Source organism: Heloderma suspectum, chromosome 2 (assembly GCF_057233095.1).
Source record: "Heloderma suspectum isolate Gila_16-S chromosome 2, 16-S_ref, whole genome shotgun sequence".
NCBI classification, from domain to species: domain Eukaryota; kingdom Metazoa; phylum Chordata; class Lepidosauria; order Squamata; family Helodermatidae; genus Heloderma; species Heloderma suspectum.
This window is the reverse complement of record NC_139459.1, coordinates 367,620,321-367,636,026: the sequence shown is the minus strand read 5'-3', so window position 1 is coordinate 367,636,026 and position 15,706 is coordinate 367,620,321. Positions and strand designations below refer to the sequence as shown.

The 15,706-nt window shown below is 48.8% G+C and overlaps 1 pseudogene across 1 annotated transcript; it reads right to left on the bottom strand.

The window, feature by feature from the left end:
- Nucleotides 1-984: 984 nt before the first annotated feature.
- Nucleotides 985-7,597, bottom strand: LOC146355936 (uncharacterized; annotated as a pseudogene). Its single transcript, XR_014787189.1, has 7 exons — nt 7,487-7,597; nt 6,575-6,790; nt 6,287-6,481; nt 5,979-6,099; nt 5,726-5,796; nt 5,268-5,394; nt 985-3,514 (listed from the first exon to the last, which is right to left on the bottom strand). The product of XR_014787189.1 is annotated as an uncharacterized LOC146355936 (transcript).
- Between the last annotated feature and the right edge of the window lie 8,109 nt (nt 7,598-15,706).

The window sequence follows — 15,706 nt, the reverse complement described above, 5'->3', positions numbered from 1 at the left end:
GCAGACGGTGACTGTAGCCATGACATTAAAAGACGCTTGCTCCTGGGGAGGAAAGCTATGGCAAACCTAGACAGCATAGTAAGAAGCAGAGACATCACCTTGCCGACAAAGGTCCGTCTAATCAAAGCTATGGTTTTCCCAGTAGTAATGTATGGCTGTGAGAGCTGGGCTATAAGGAAGGCTGAACGCCGAAGAATTGATGCTTTCGAACTGTGGTGCTGGAGAAGACTCTTACGAGTCCCCTGGACTGCAAGGAGGTCAAATCAGTCCATCCTCAAGGAAATCAACCCTGAGTGCTCATTGGAAGGACAGATACTGAAGCTGAAGCTCAAATATTTTGGCCACCTAATGCGAAGAGAAAACTCTCTGGAAAAGACCCTGATGCTGGGAAAGACTGAAGGCAAAAGGAGAAGGGAACAGCAGAGGATGAGATGGCTAGATAGCATCACTGATGCAATGAATATGAACTTGAGCACGCTCCGGGAGAGAGCGCAGGACAGGAAGGCCTGGCGTGCTATGGTCCATGGGGTCACGAAGAGTCGGACACGACTGAACAATACAACCACACCAACAGGTAACCACTCCCTCTCAATCTCCCCATGGACAAGTGTCATTGGAAATGCAGGTTTTTACTGAGAAAGTCTTCCACGGTCTTATTCTCAGATTTAAAAAATAATTCAGTAGGAGATCAACCAGAGAAGGATCATCATCCTATTAAACTAGTTATCCAGCTGGGAAATAACTCAAATCAAATCTAAGGGGAGCAGTGTGGTGGATTATTTTCTGATTTCCCTGATCTCATTTTCGGGCTTAAAAAAAAATGCAGTAAAGGATCGACCAGAGAGCAAAGAAATCGAGCTCCTAGGAAGAACTGAAAGGTATGATCACTGCACTCGTCATAATACAACAGAAATATCAACACAGTACTAAATCTACTCTAGAAAAATCCTGGTCTCAAAACAGGATTTGTGGAAAGCCAGGAAAGGGACTCATCCTCCATCAACCAGAATAAAATACTTCTATAGTTTTTACCCAAGTTTGACAAACATGTATGATCTGCCTTTGGAAAATTGGAATGAAAAGGATACCTGTGTCAATCGTAAGCTCTTTTTAACTAGCTGTACCTGTTCCAATATTTATCATACCGATTTGAAATGTGCACAATTATACACTTCACGAAGTACAGTGAAGATGATGAGGTTCACGTTATTAGCTAATGAATACAGTTTTGAGGCTTATCCTACCAGACCATGTTTTTGACTTGCCTTTACTAAAAGAGCAACCCCTACCCTCTTGAATGAAGTGGTGTCTTAGGCTTGCTAATTCCACATATTTATTCAGTATTGGCATATGTATTTTTCTTCTTAACCCTCTTACAAAATCAAATAAAATATTTGTTAAAGAAATGTGAAATGCATGTAACTGAGAAAATCATCCTGCCCAGTATTCAGGAATATTTATGGTCTGCACATCATTATTTTCAATGTGTGCTATTATAAGAGAAAAGATTATTTACTGAAGTTTCTTGGTTGTCTTAGTTTCAGCATATTAATGGACTCCTTGGCTGGCATTCCTTTATGCAGTGTATCTCCTATGTGTGTCCTTTAATATGGCTTGATTGTAAATGAATCTCATTCAATCCTCCAAAAATTCCTGTGGTTTTTCCCCTGTGTGATTTCTTTGATGAGAACTATGATCAGATTTAATTTTTGCCCACATTCCAAGCAGTTTTACAGATTTTTCCAAGTGGTTTCTTTGATAAGAACTGAGAGTTTGCTTCTGACTGAAGCTTTTTCAACACTCCAAATATTTATATTGTTTCTCCCCGTGTGTTTTGATGAGAGGTGTGAGTTCTCGTCGCTGAAGCTCCTTCCACACACCAAGCATTTATATGGCTTCGCCCCTGTGTGAGAACTTTGATGAGAAGTGAGATGTGACTTCTGCCTGAAGCTCTTTCCACACTCCAAACAATCATACGGTTTCTCCTGTGTGAGTTCTTTGATGATGAGTGAGGGTTCCTGTATGACTGAAGCTCTTTCCACACTCAAAGCATTTATCTGGTTTTCCTCTGTGTGAGTTATTTGATAATGAGTGAGCTGTGTCTTCTGACTGAAACTATTTCAACACGCCAAACAATGATATGGCTTCTCCCCTGTGTGAGAGCTTTGATGAGAAGTGAGCTGTGTCTTCTTACTGACGCTCTTTCCACACCCTAAACAATCATATAGTTTCTCCCCTGTATGAGTTCTTTGATGACGAGTGAGAGTTATCTTGTCGCTGAAGCCCTTTCCACACTCCATACAATGACGTGGTTTCTCCCCTGTGTGAGTTCATTGAGGACATGTGAGATGTGCCTTCTTACTGAAGCTCTTTCCACACTCCAAACAATGACATGGTTTCTCCCCTGTGTGAGTTCTCTGATGAGTAGTGAGAGTTATCTTCCGAGTGAATCTCTTTCCACACTCCAAACAAAGATGTGGTTTCTCCCCTGTGTGAGTTCTTTGATGACGAGTGAGGTTTGTCTTCTGACTGAAGTTCTTTCCACACTCCAAACAATGATGTGGTTTCTCCCCTGTGTGAGTTCTTTGATGAAAAGTGAGAAATGTTTTCTGACTGAAGTTCTTTCCACACTCCAAGCATTTATATGGCTTCTCCCCTGTATGCGTTCTTTGATGATAAGTAAGATGTTCCTTCTGACTGAAGCTCTTTCCACACTCCAAACAATGACATGGTTTCTCCCCTGTGTGAGTTCTCTGATGAGTAGTGAGAGTTATCTTCCGCCTGAAGCTCTTTCCACACTCCAAACAAAGATGTGGTTTCTCCCCTGTGTGAGTTCTTTGATGACGAGTGAGATTTGTCTTCTTACTGAAGTTCTTTCCACACTCCAAACAATCATACGGTTTCTCCCCTGTGTGAGTTCTTTGATGAGAAGTGAGACGTGTCTTCTGACTGAACTTCTTTCCGCACTCCAAGCATTTATATGGCTTCTCCCCTGTATGCGTTCTTTGATGATAAATAAGATGTGCCTTCTGACTGAAGCTCTTCCCACACTCCAAGCAGTGATGTGGTTTCTCCCCTGTGTGAGTTCTCTGATGAGTAGTGAGAGTTATCTTCTGCCTGAAGCTCTTTCCACACTCCAAACAATCATACGGTTTCTCCCCTGTGTGAGTTCTTTGATGATCAGTGAGATGTGCCTTCTGACTGAAGCTCTTCCCACATTCCAGGCATTCACAGGTTTTCTTCACGGTGTGAATTTTGCAATGAGCTTTAATGTTTGAGTCAGAATTGAAAGTTTTCCTCTGCATATGGAACTGTTTCTTTTCCAGTCTTTTATGTATTATTTCTTGGATTATGATATGATGGTAGCCATTGACCTGAGAAGCAAAGGAATTCTTCCTCATATTGCAATTTATTTCAGTTTTCCTTCTCTGCTGTTTCCTATTTTTGCATTTTTCTCGATTTGGTGACATCACACATGCTTCTCTCTTATTCTCCCCGTCCCACCTGTCACCTCCTGCAATGAAACCATGTTAGCAAAGTTAGCAACAGAACTTCAAATCATAGAGCACCCACAATTAATGATTTCGATAAAAGGAAGTACGGAAAAGACTTAGATGGGATGCACTTCTTACCAAAGAAATAACCAGCTCAGGTACTCGGCTATGAATTTCTGAGCCTTTCAGGAAAGAAGCGATCCTGAATCACTGCAGGCTTAGCATCTCCTTTACTGAGCACCCATCCCAAATCGCCCACTGTTACATTTGAGATGGCTCTGGCAAGCAGTTGTCTGAACCTCGTTGTTTTCAGCCTGGAACCGCTCTTGTCACCACCCAGGAATCTTCTTCTACCCCCTTTCTGGCTTTGTATCATCAGACCTGGGTGCACACTATTGCACCCACCTTGGTCTCCTGGCCTGTCCACAATTGACAGGAGTCCGCTTGCTTTTCAGGGCAGGGCAAACCCTGGAGTGCTGTTGCTTTCAGGCAGAGAGAAGCAGATATCTTGCTCATCCCTCCACCCCAGCTATTATGGGCACTTATATGTGAAGACAGACTGTAGTTTGACAGAAAGAGACTAAGAGAAAAACAGGTCTGTTAACTAACTTAATTTTGGGTGGCTGGCTGCTAGGACTGTATGGTGGGTCAGTTCCGTGTTTGTATTTTTTATGCTCTTCAGAGCAAAGTAAACCCCAGAGTTCTGTTCTGGGCTGCCTGTCCCTAATGCGTGTTGTGATGCGATTTTCTGAGACTGAGCTGACTTAATATGACTTGTGAACATTCTGTGGAATGATTTCTTTCAGGTGCTGCCTTAAACTGGTGTTCCTTATTTGTTGATTTAAATATGACTCAATGGACAGCCATTTGTCAGGGATGCTCTGACTTGGATTCCTGCATTGAGCAGGGGGTTGGACTCGATGGCCTTGTAGGCCCCTTCCAACCCTACCATTCTATGATTCTATACCTTATTATCTTTCTGAGCTCTGCCTTCGGGGGGCAGTTTCCTGTGAGGCAGACTCAAAATGCTGACCAACATCACGACCCTGTGGCTAAGAAGGAGGAGCGAAGGAGGCAGAAGCAGGCAAAGGGGACGTCTGGGCCTGCTCCAGCTGGACTGCCATTCCTTCGGGAGAGAAAGGCAGGCAGCAGGGCCATCCCACCCGCCCTGCTGGGAGTCTAATAATTTCCCCCCTCTCCCCTCCCCCTTGTGTGTCACGTCTTTTTCAGATTGTACCGCAAGGGCAGGGACTGTGTTCTTTGCTCATGGATTGTCAGCCGCTGTGGGAGGCTTTTTTGGCTGAGGAGTGGGATAAAAATGCTACAAATAAATAAACAGAACACAAAATAAATGAATAATATAGAATATAAGCCCAAAATTAGTAATATTACCTCCCTCGACATTATTGCCTTTTGAACCGGATATGCTGATGATCAGGAAAACAGGGAGCCTTACCAATATTGGCCATGATCCCATGGTGCTCTGCCACGCTTTGCTTGTGCAGGACCCCCGTGGCTTCTTTTCCCTGCCCTGCGTGTGCTGCATGAGCAACAGCTATTTGCCTAATTACCTGCAACACTGTGGAGGTTACCGTGTTACCCAAAAGCAGCACAGCACACGGTGGGGGTGTCTTCTTCCCCACCCCAACACCCCTACTACAAGGCATGGCTTCTTTGACGCCCATGATCGTCCGAACCAGGTTAGTATCTTCCTCATCATGATTGCACTTGGAAATCCAGACTATCCTTAAGGAGGAAAAGAAGGAGCTTTACCCAGAGAGGCCACGATCCCACGGTTCTCCTCCATGGTTTGCCAGTGCAGGGCTCTCTGGTCAAGATCCAGCAGTGCCCACTCCTCCTCCGTGAAGCACACAGCAACCTCCTCAAAAGTCACCAGAGCCTGGAGGAAAAAGAAAATGTTTCCTTCTCAAGGATAACATAAAGTGAGGTGGCTGGGCATTATCCTGCAGGATTGAAACTTGCTTGCTGTGAAAACCAGGAAACTGTCCTGCTTGTGGGCTTCCCAAGAGGTGTATGGTCAACCACTGATAGAATCAGGAGATGATGGACTAGATGGGCCCTTGGTCTGGTCCAGCAGGGCTCATCTCACGACCGTAGCTTTGTCAGAAGGGAACATAAGGAGAGAGCTACATTCAGCCCTAGGAGGGGGGCCAGGGATGGAGGCACCCAAGCTGCTCCCTGCCTGTCTCCCCAGGGATCCTTCCCCCTACCTGATCCGGTTCCACTCCATCACAACCGAAAAGAGATGGCTGAGTACCCACTGCTGGCATCATTCCAGTCCCTGTGAGAGAGAAAAATAATGAGAAGCTTGGAGCAGAACGGTGTCTCAAAGATTGGGATTACAGCCCTAAACTCCCTTGGAACACAGTAGGAATGGACTCCTAGTCAAATAGATAGAATTACACTAGAAGTAATGCACTGGAAGACCAGGCTGAAATACAGCCACCCGCAATTAATCCTCACCCTGCAAGGTGACATGTCCAGCAGCATCCTGCCTGGTCCTTCTTTGCGGGGGGCTCTGCCTGGTGTCTGATGGAGCCTTTTCAGCTGCAGGCAAATCAGGTCCCACTTCTGCAAACAGACTCTGTATGTGAAAGAGCAACGGAGATGCAAGAAGTGGAACGAGGAGGATTAGAAAAGGAAAGAGAGGCAGAAATGTCGTAGGGTGGTATGAGACATCTCTCCTTGGTAGATTTCCGGAACGGGTTGGGCTATTAGTAGAGAGGTTTAGAGAGGTCACATTCCTGTCACCTTGGATGAAATACTCTCACCTGTTGCTCTTCCGGCTTCCTGTCCTCTGCCTGGCTCAGGAGGAAGCCTTCTGCCAGGGCCACCGCCTGGGAGCTGGTCTCCGCCCCGCATTCTCTCACCCAGCTTGCCATCTCCGCTGGCAGGATGGCCAGGAACTGCTCCAGGATCACCAGGTCCAGCATTTGGATTTTTGAGTGTCGCTCTGGCTTCAGCCACTGACGGGAAAGATCGTGGAGTTGGTTGCAAACCTCTCGGGGCCCCTTGGTCGCCTCATAGCGGAACTGCCTGAAACGCACATCTGAGCTCACCATGTCCTCGCCAATAACCTGCTGGACCTTTCTTTCCTGGAATGCTCCGATGCTCCCAGTCTTCGTGGCATCAGGGTCCCTTGGTGTTTCGGTGCCAGCTGAGTCTGTCTCGACCATCTGTGATCTGTGTTCCAGAAAACCTCCAAAGGGGCCGAAGGATCTCTTCCCTCTTCTTTATCGGGGCAGATTGCCATAGGAGGCAGCGCTATTAAGGCTCTGTAAAGGCAGGACATGGTTCCGGTAAGCTATTATCATATTGTCAGTGCAAAAAGAAATGTGCAAGACTCCAGCTAGCAAGCAGGCCTTCTCTGTTCTTCAAGGAAGCTGCGGGAAGGCAGAGCTAACTAAGTACCTGCTTCCCACTCGGGGCTCCCCGGATCAGCTGCCCCACGGGAGGGCCGGCCCTGGCGGGGCCCTCGTCTCCCTCCGCCCAGGTTTGTTTGCTGCTGTCAGAAGAGGACCAGGGCAGCGTCTCAGCCCCATGCAGAACTGCCTCAGGGGACCCACATCTGCGCGGGGACGGGGGGGGGGAGCACTCCCCGATTAGTGGTGGAAGTATTTTCGTCAGTGCAGAGCAGAGGAAGCAGTGAATCAATCGGGTACCCTGACTCCTCCCTTCTAAATCTCCCCTCCCGCTCGCCACATCGAAGGCGCCGCCTGGGATGCTGAAGGAGGCCGGAGCGCAGCTCCCTGGCGTTGTGGGGGGCCCAAGCGGATCAGCTACGCGGGGCGCCTCCCTAGGGGGCGGAGGTCCAGCTCCACCCGGGACGCACCTTCAGACCCCCCCCCCGGGTTGATGTAGGGCATCCCCCCCGCACGGCTCCCCTCCCCCTCCTGCCCCCATGTCCCTCTCCCTCCCCCGCAGCCCAGGGACCCCCTTCCCCGAATGCACAAGGCGGGGGGGGGCCTCACCTGCTGCCACCCAGGAGGCGCCGAAGCAGCACCGGAAGAAGCTCAACGCCCTCTGTCTGCGGGCGGAGGAAGGCGGGACTGGAAGCATGTCCGGGGGGGACGCGGCCTCTCCCCGCCCCCTCCCCCCTCGGAATCCCCCGCTTCAGCTCCTTTAACCCCGGGGGGCCACGCAGCGGGACGCCCCCCGCAGCTCCCCAGCCGGACCAGGGGCCTCCCCCGCCGCGCCACGCTGGCGCCGGGCCCCTCCGCTCTCTCCCCCGCTCCGGGCCTCCCCCCTCGCCGGACGACTCTGCTCGGCCTCTGCGCGCTGTTCGTGGCGCGAAACGTCGCTCTCGCTGGCGGGCCGCCTCGCCCGGAGGCTCGAGGGGTCGCAGGAGCGCCAGCCAGCCAGCCGGCCCCGGACACTGCGGCCTCGACAGGGGCGGGGAGACTACAGGGCTGTCCTGTGTTTCTGCTCACAAGCAGGCCCCGTTCGGTTCGTGGGCACCTGCTCGTGGGGGCGAGGGGGTGCAGCTGCCCCTAGGCCTAGGCTGGCCGTATTTCCTTGAGGCAAAAACGGGACATTGGGATGACAAAAAAGGGACGGGGTTATGTAATATTCCGTATTCACGAAAACCCACAATATAACAAAACAACTGCACCTCCCTTTGTGGTCTCTCAGGCTATAGGGGACCCAAAAGAACAACCTAAACTCGTTGCAAAAGAACATGGGAAAGGGGCGCAAATGAATAACCCTAATTTATTGCATATACACACAAAAAAAACTCATAAATATGCATATATAAAATACTTATAAAATATCACACTCCAAGCCGTTTTAAAACTTCTCCCCTCCGGGATTTCTTTGATGAGAAGCAAGGCTTCTGTTTCTGCTGCAGGTCTTTCCACCAAGCATTTACATTGTTTCTCCCCTGGATGAATTCTTTCATGCAAAGTGAGATTTCTCTTCTGAGAGCAGCTCTCTCCACACTCCAGGCAATGATACGGTTTCTTCCCCGAGTGAGTTCTTTCATGTTGAGAGAGAGTTCCCTTCTCACTGAAGCAATTTCCACACTCCAAACAACGACATCATTTCTCCCTTATGTGAGTTTTTTTTATGTATACAGAGATGTTGCTTCTGTCTGAAGCTCTTTCCACACCCCAGGCATTTATATGGTTGTTCCCCTGAGTGAGTTCTTTGATGAGAAGTGACATATTTCTCTTTTCTCACAACAAGCATTTATATGGTTGCTCCCCTGAATTAATTATTTGATGAAAAGTGAGAGTCACATAGTGAGGACACGGCCCCTCCCCCAAGTCCCTTCCCCTCTAGGGACCCCTTCGGTCCCCTTAACCCTGAGGCAGCCAAGCAGCAAGATCCTGGCTCTGCATCTCTGCATCTCTCCACGCAGCTGCTCACCTCAGCCCAGTGCTCTCCAACAGCCCTTCCCAGGGACCCCGCACGGTATGGCCCTGCGGAAGGAGGGGCGCTGCTGTGGAGCCTGCTTCTCCTCGGGACTCTCGGGCTGGTTCGGGGGCTCCCGCTGCTTCTTGCGAGGCGCCTGGACTCACGCCAATGTGTCCCTAGGGCATTCAGAACAACAGGCCACTTGCCAGGGGAGCGGGGTGTCTGTAAGCATGCAAGTAACCCAAGGCAGTTGTTGGAAACTGTCCACCCTCGCATGGCTCCAGCAATTGAAGCTGGCGCTTATAGATTAGGCAAACCAGCTCTTCTCACGGAACATCCTCTCCCACACTATTTCATGGAGATCAGGCAAGGATAGCAAAGGCGCATTATGTAAAACATGGATAAACTACCCTTCATCCTTCCTTGGATTTCCAAGTGGTGTACAATCAGCTGGGTCACATTACACATATAAGAGTAAAAAAACAAATAAAATCCATAAGGGCACTATGCTATGCATGTTTAGACAGAAGGATAAGCCTCAAAATTGTATTCGTTCTGAAAAAGGATACCTCGAGCTAATAACATGAACCTCATCATCTTCACTGTACTTCGTGAAGTGTATAATTGTGTCACATTTCAAATCGGTATGATAAATATTGGAACAGGTTGTTGTTGTTGTTGTTCAGTTGGAACAGGTACAGCTAGTTAAAAAGAGCTTACGATCGACACAGGTATCCTTTTCACCCCAATTTTCCAAAGGCAGATCATACTTGTTTGTCAAACTTGGGTAAAAGCTACGGATGCATTTTATTCTGGCTGACTGAGGACGGGTGCCTTTCCTGGCTTTCCCCAAATCCTGTCTTGAGACCAGGATTTAGAGTAGATTTAGTACTGTGTTGATATTTCTGTCGTATTTCAAGGAGTGCAGTGATCATAGCTTTCAGTTCTTTCTGGAAGCTCGCTTTGCTCTCTGGTCAATCTTTTACTGCATTTTTTTTAAGCCCGAGAATGAGATCAGAGAAATCAAAGAATAATCCACCACGCTGCTCCCCACACTGCAGAGAATAATCCACCACAACAGAAAAAGTGTGAGGGCTAAAGTTTGTGAGTTGCATTGTCTCACTTCAAATTCTATGGAGGTCCCAGTGAGCACCTTTGGGGGGAATAAAGGCAGTGGCCTTCAAAGCCACGGTAAACTAGGCAACCCATTCCTGCTTTAAATCAAGATGTTCCCACCCCCACACTGCCAAGATATACCATTTCTTGGTGCCTCTTAAAAATATATGTAACAGGTGTATTTTGCTGTTTTTTACAAACTGCTTTGATATTTCTCATTACTAGCAACAGAAGAGAAACTGGAGGGTCATGACATTGATGAAAGAACCGGGAAACAACTGTGAGTAGGGAACTATGAGCGCACAATGAATGCCTCACGTAGAAAAGCTCACGGTGAAGCTCAGATGTTTCAAAAGGCAATACAGGACAAGAACAATGTAAGGTATCTTTGCTGGTCTCGGGCACTCTGTCCTCCCCATCCGGACTAAAGTGTGGCTGCATGGAGGGTGAGCTGTAAGCAAGCATAGTTTATGCCATTGCATAACATCGTCACTGATCACGGGGCATGTCAGTTAAGGCATCAGCCTTCCGTTCCAATTTTCTGTCTCCATGTCTTACAAAACAGAAAGATTTTCTCCACAGTCTTCCTTTATCAGAGGTACCCTAATTAAATGAAAGGTTTTTCTCAGCCATGTCACCCCAGTTCTCCAATGCCCTCCTTTAGAGAGGCTCACCTGGTGCCTACATTGCAGTCTTTTCGGTACTACATCAAACTGTTCTTATATATCCAGACATTTTAACTTGTATTTCTTTTTAAAGTTGATATAGCTAGCAATCCTATGCGTGTTTAGACAGAAATAAGTCCTCCAAATCCTCCAAATCCCAGCATGGCAGCCTTGGGGTTGCATAGGACAGCGACCTTCTGGATTTTATTTGTTTTTTAACTCTTATATGTGTAATGTGACCCAGCTGATTGCACACCACTTGGAAATCCAAGGAAAGATGAAGAGAAGTTTAGTTTATACATGTTTTACATAAATAAAATCCGATGCTGTAAAGAACAATTTTGTTTAGGAACCTGGAATGTCAGATCAATGAATCAAGGTAAGCTGGAGGTGGTCAAACGTGAGATGGCAAGATTGAACATCGACATCTTGGGAATCAGCGAACTAAAATGGACAGGCATCGGCGAATTTAATTCAGGTGACCATCATATCTACTATTGTGGGCAAGAATCCCTTAGAAGAAATGGAGTAGCACTCATAGTCAACAAAAGGGTGGGAAAAGCAGTACTGGGGTACAATCTTAAAAATGATAGAATGATCTCAGTACGAATCCAAGGCAAGCCATTCAACATCACAGTAATTCAAGTCTATGCCCCAACCACTGAGGCTGAAGAAGCTGAGGTTGATCGGTTCTATGAAGACCTACAACACCTTCTAGAACTAACACCAAAAAAAGATGTCCTCTTCATCATAGGGGATTGGAATGCTAAAGTAGGAAGTCAAGAAATCACCGGGATAACAGGCAAGGATGGCCTTGGTGTACAAAATGAAGCAGGACAAAGGCTAATAGAGTTTTGCCAAGAGAACACGCTGATCATAGCAAACACTCTTTTCCAACAGCACAAGAGGCGACTCTACACATGGACATCACCAGATGGTCAATATCGAAATCAGATTGATTATGTCCTTTGCAGCCAAAGATGGAGAAGCTCTATACAGTCAGTAAAAACAAGACCTGGAGCTGACTGTGGCTCAGATCTTGCAAAATTTCAGCTTAAATTGAAGAATGTAGGGAAAACCACTAAACCATTCAGGTATGACCTAAATCATATCCCTGATGAATACACAGTGGAGGTGACAAATAGATTTCAGGGATTAGACCTGATAGACAGAGTGCCTGAGGAACTATGGACAGAGGTCCGTAACATTGTTCAGGAGGCAACAACGAAATCCATCCCAAAGAAAAAGAAATGCAAGAAAGCCAAGTGGCTGTCTGAGGAGGCTTTACAAGTAGCTGAGGAAAGAAGGGAAGCGAAAAGCAAGGGAGAAAGGGGAAGATATATCCAACTGAATGCAGAGTTCCAGAGAATAGCAAGGAGAGACAAGAAGGCCTTCTTAAACGAACAATGCAAAGAAATCGAGGAAAACAACAGAATGGGAAAGACTAGAGATCTCTTCAAGAAAATCGGAGATCTCAAGGGAACGTTTTGTGCAAAGACGGGCATGATAAAGGACAAAGAAGGCAGGGACCTAACAGAAGCAGATGAGATTAAGAAGAGGTGGAAAGAATACACAGAAGAACTATACAGGAAAGATCTTAATGTCCCTGATAGCCATGATAGTGTGGTCACTGAACATGAGCTGGACATCCTAGACAGTGAAGTCAAGTGGGCCTTAGGAAGCATTAGTAACAACAAAGCTAGCGGAGATGACAGTATTCCAGCTGAGCTATTTAAAATCCTAAAAGATGATGCTGTTAAAGTGCTGCATTCAATATGCCAACAAATTTGGAACACTCAACAATGGCCACAAGACTGGAAAAGGTCAGTTTACATTCCAATTCCAAAGAAGGGCAACGCCAAAGAGTGTTCAAACTACCGCACAATTGCGCTCATTTCACATGCCAGCAAGGTGATGCTCAAAATCCTACAAGCTAGGCTTCAGCAGTATGCGAACCGAGAACTACCAGAAGTACAAGCTGGGTTTAGAAGAGGCAGAGGAACTAGAGATCAAATCGCCAACATTCGCTGCATCATGGAGAAAGCAAGAGAATTCCAGAAAAATGTCTATTTCTGCTTCATTGACTACGCTAAAGCCTTTGATTGTGTGGATCACAACAAACTGTGGCAAATTCTTAAAGTGATGGGAGTACCAGACCACCTTACCTGTCTCCTGAGAAACCTGTACGAGGGTCAAGAAGCAACAGTAAGAACCAGACATGGAACAACCGAGTGGTTCAAAATTGGGAAAGGAGTACGACAAGGCTGCATATTGTCACCCTGCTTATTTAACTTATATGCAGAGTACATCATGAGAAATGCCAGGTTGGATGAATCACAGGTCGGAATTAAGATTGCTGGGAGAATGATCAACAACCTCCGATATGCAGATGATACCACCCTAATGGCAGAAAGCGAAGAGGATCTCAAGAGCCTCTTGTTGAGGGTGAAAGAGGAGAGTGCAAAAGCTGGTTTGAAACTCAACTTTAAAAAAACGAAGATCATGGCATCTGGCCCCATCACTTCCTGGCATATAGAAGGGGAAGAAATGGAAGCAGTGACAGATTTTACTTTCTTGGGCTCCAAGATCACCGCAGACGGTGACTGTAGCCATGAAATTAAAAGACGCTTGCTCCTGGGGAGGAAAGCTACGGCCAACCTAGACAGCATAGTAAGAAGCAGAGACATCACCTTGCTGACAAAGGTCCGTCTAATCAAAGCTCTGGTTTTCCCAGTAGTAATGTATGGCTGTGAGAGCTGGACTATAAGGAAGGCTGAGCGCCGAAGAATGGACGCTTTTGAAGTGTGGTGCTGGAGAAGACTCTTACGAGTCCCCTGGACTGCAAGGAGGTCAAATCAGTCCATCCTCAAGGAAATCAACCCTGAGTGCTCATTGGAAGGACAGATACTGAAGCTGAAGCTCAAATATTTTGGCCACCTAATGCGAAGAGAAAAAGACCCTGATGCTGGGAAAGACTGAAGGCAAAGGAGAAGGGGACGGCAGAGGATGAGATGGCTAGATAGCATCACCGATGCAACGAATATGAACTTGAGCACGCTCCGGGAGAGAGCGCAGGACAAGAAGGCCTGGCGTGCTATGGTCCATGGGGTCACGAAGAGTCGGACACGACTGAACGACTGAACAACAACAACAACAACATAAAGCGCCTTTGTTATCCGTGCCTGATTTCCAGGAAAGAGTGTGGGAGAGGATGTTCCGTGGGAAGAGCTGGTTTGCCTAGTGCTCTATAAGCTCCAGCTTCAGTTGCTGGAGCCACGCGAGGGTGGAGAGTTTCCCGCAGCTGCCTTGGGTCTTTTCCATGCTCCCCCCCCCCCCGGCCTGTCGTTCCGAATGCCCTGGGGGCACGTTGGCGAGTGCAGGCGCCTCGCGAGAAGCAGCGGGAGCCCCCGACCCAGCCCGAGAGTCCCGAGGAGAAGCGGGCTCCACAGCCTCCTTCCGCGGGGCCATCCCGTGCGGGCTCCCTGGGAAGGGCCGTCGGGGAGCGTTGCGCGGTCCCGCGTGGGGAGAGGCAGAGCCGGGATCTCGCTGCGTGGCCGCCTCGGGGTTCAGGGGGCGAAGGGGATCCCTGGGGGGGAGCGGCCGTGTCCTCCAGAGAAATGCCCCCCGGCCCTTCCTTTATCTGCCCCCACAGCAGCACTTCCCGGCCCTCGCTCAGAGCCCCCGGAGATCCGCCAGGGGCGCCCCGGTTGGCGCCAGGGGTGCCCGGGGGGTCCCTGCGCCGGTCTGCGGCCTCTCCTGACCGTGTCGGGCGCAGCGGTGGCGGGAGGCTGCAGCCTTCTTTCCCGAGCGACCCCAGAGCAGGGGCGTGTCCGGCTCCCAGCGTCTCCCGCCCCATCCGTGTGTCTGTGTGTCCCACCAAAGTGTGTCCCCGCTCAAGCCTGTGTGTGCTGCGTGAGCCCCCAGGAGACCCCCAACTGGATTTGGTCCTCGGGGCCAAAAGGATTGTGCACCCCTGATCTAAACTTAGTATTGATTGTTTCCCTAGACAAGTCAAGATCATCCTAGTTAATTAGCATTAATTAGCATTAATTAGCATTAAAGCAATGCCAGATCATCCTAGTCCAGTAGTCCTCATTAATCGGGCACTGCTCTCTGCCCCCCCCCCCCAACATGGGTCCCCTGATGCAATTCTGCATGTGGCTGAGATGCTCCGTACCAAAGCAACGGGAGGTGGGTGGGGGGAGATGAGGTGCCCCATCCAACTGTGAGGCAGAGTGGGGGGGTCGCCTCAGGTGGATCTCTTGGGGTGTCCTGAATGGGCCCCAAAGACTTCATTATTTAATTGACTTTCACTGTATTGTTGCTCCCAGGGAGCAGGGGAGGCACGCGTGGGGCCTGAGTTTGTGTGCGTGTGCCTGAGGTACCAGAATTGCTACACCAGCTTCAGCCTTGGCTGCTCTGCGCTTTGACAGAGGGGAGGGCAAATGGGCATTTGCTAAAGGCAGCCGAATAACTCGGGCCAGCACTGTGTTGCGTGGACTTTCTGAGGCACGCCTGCACAGAGAGGCAGCTACAGGGGAGACTGTCCAAGGAGGAGGAAGCGGAGGAGGATGGGGCGGGCGGGCGGGCGGGCAGAGAGGAAAGAACGAAAAAATGCCCTGGATAGAGAGAAAAGGACCTCCGCGGAGCACGGCCAGAGAATCCCAATATTTGTGGGACACAAAACCTGTGGTCTCCTCAGAAGCAGGACACTGTCCTGTGAAAACCTTTGCTCTGCCCCATTAAGGCAGGTCCTACCGATGTTAGTTAGGAATGGAGCCTCCATCTGCTGAGGCAGTGAACCTCAGAATATCAGGGAGGAATGTTAAGAACTTCAGAAGAGCCGTGCTGGATCAGACCAAGGGTCCATGTAGTCCAGCATTCCGTTCACACAGTGGCCAAGCAGCTGCCCACGGGAAACCCACACGCAGGACACGAGTGCCACAGCACTCTCCTGCCCGTGTTCCCCAGCAACTGGTGTACATGGGCTTACTGCCTTTGTTACTGGAGGTAGCACAGAGCCACCGGGATTAGTAGACGACAGCCTTCTCC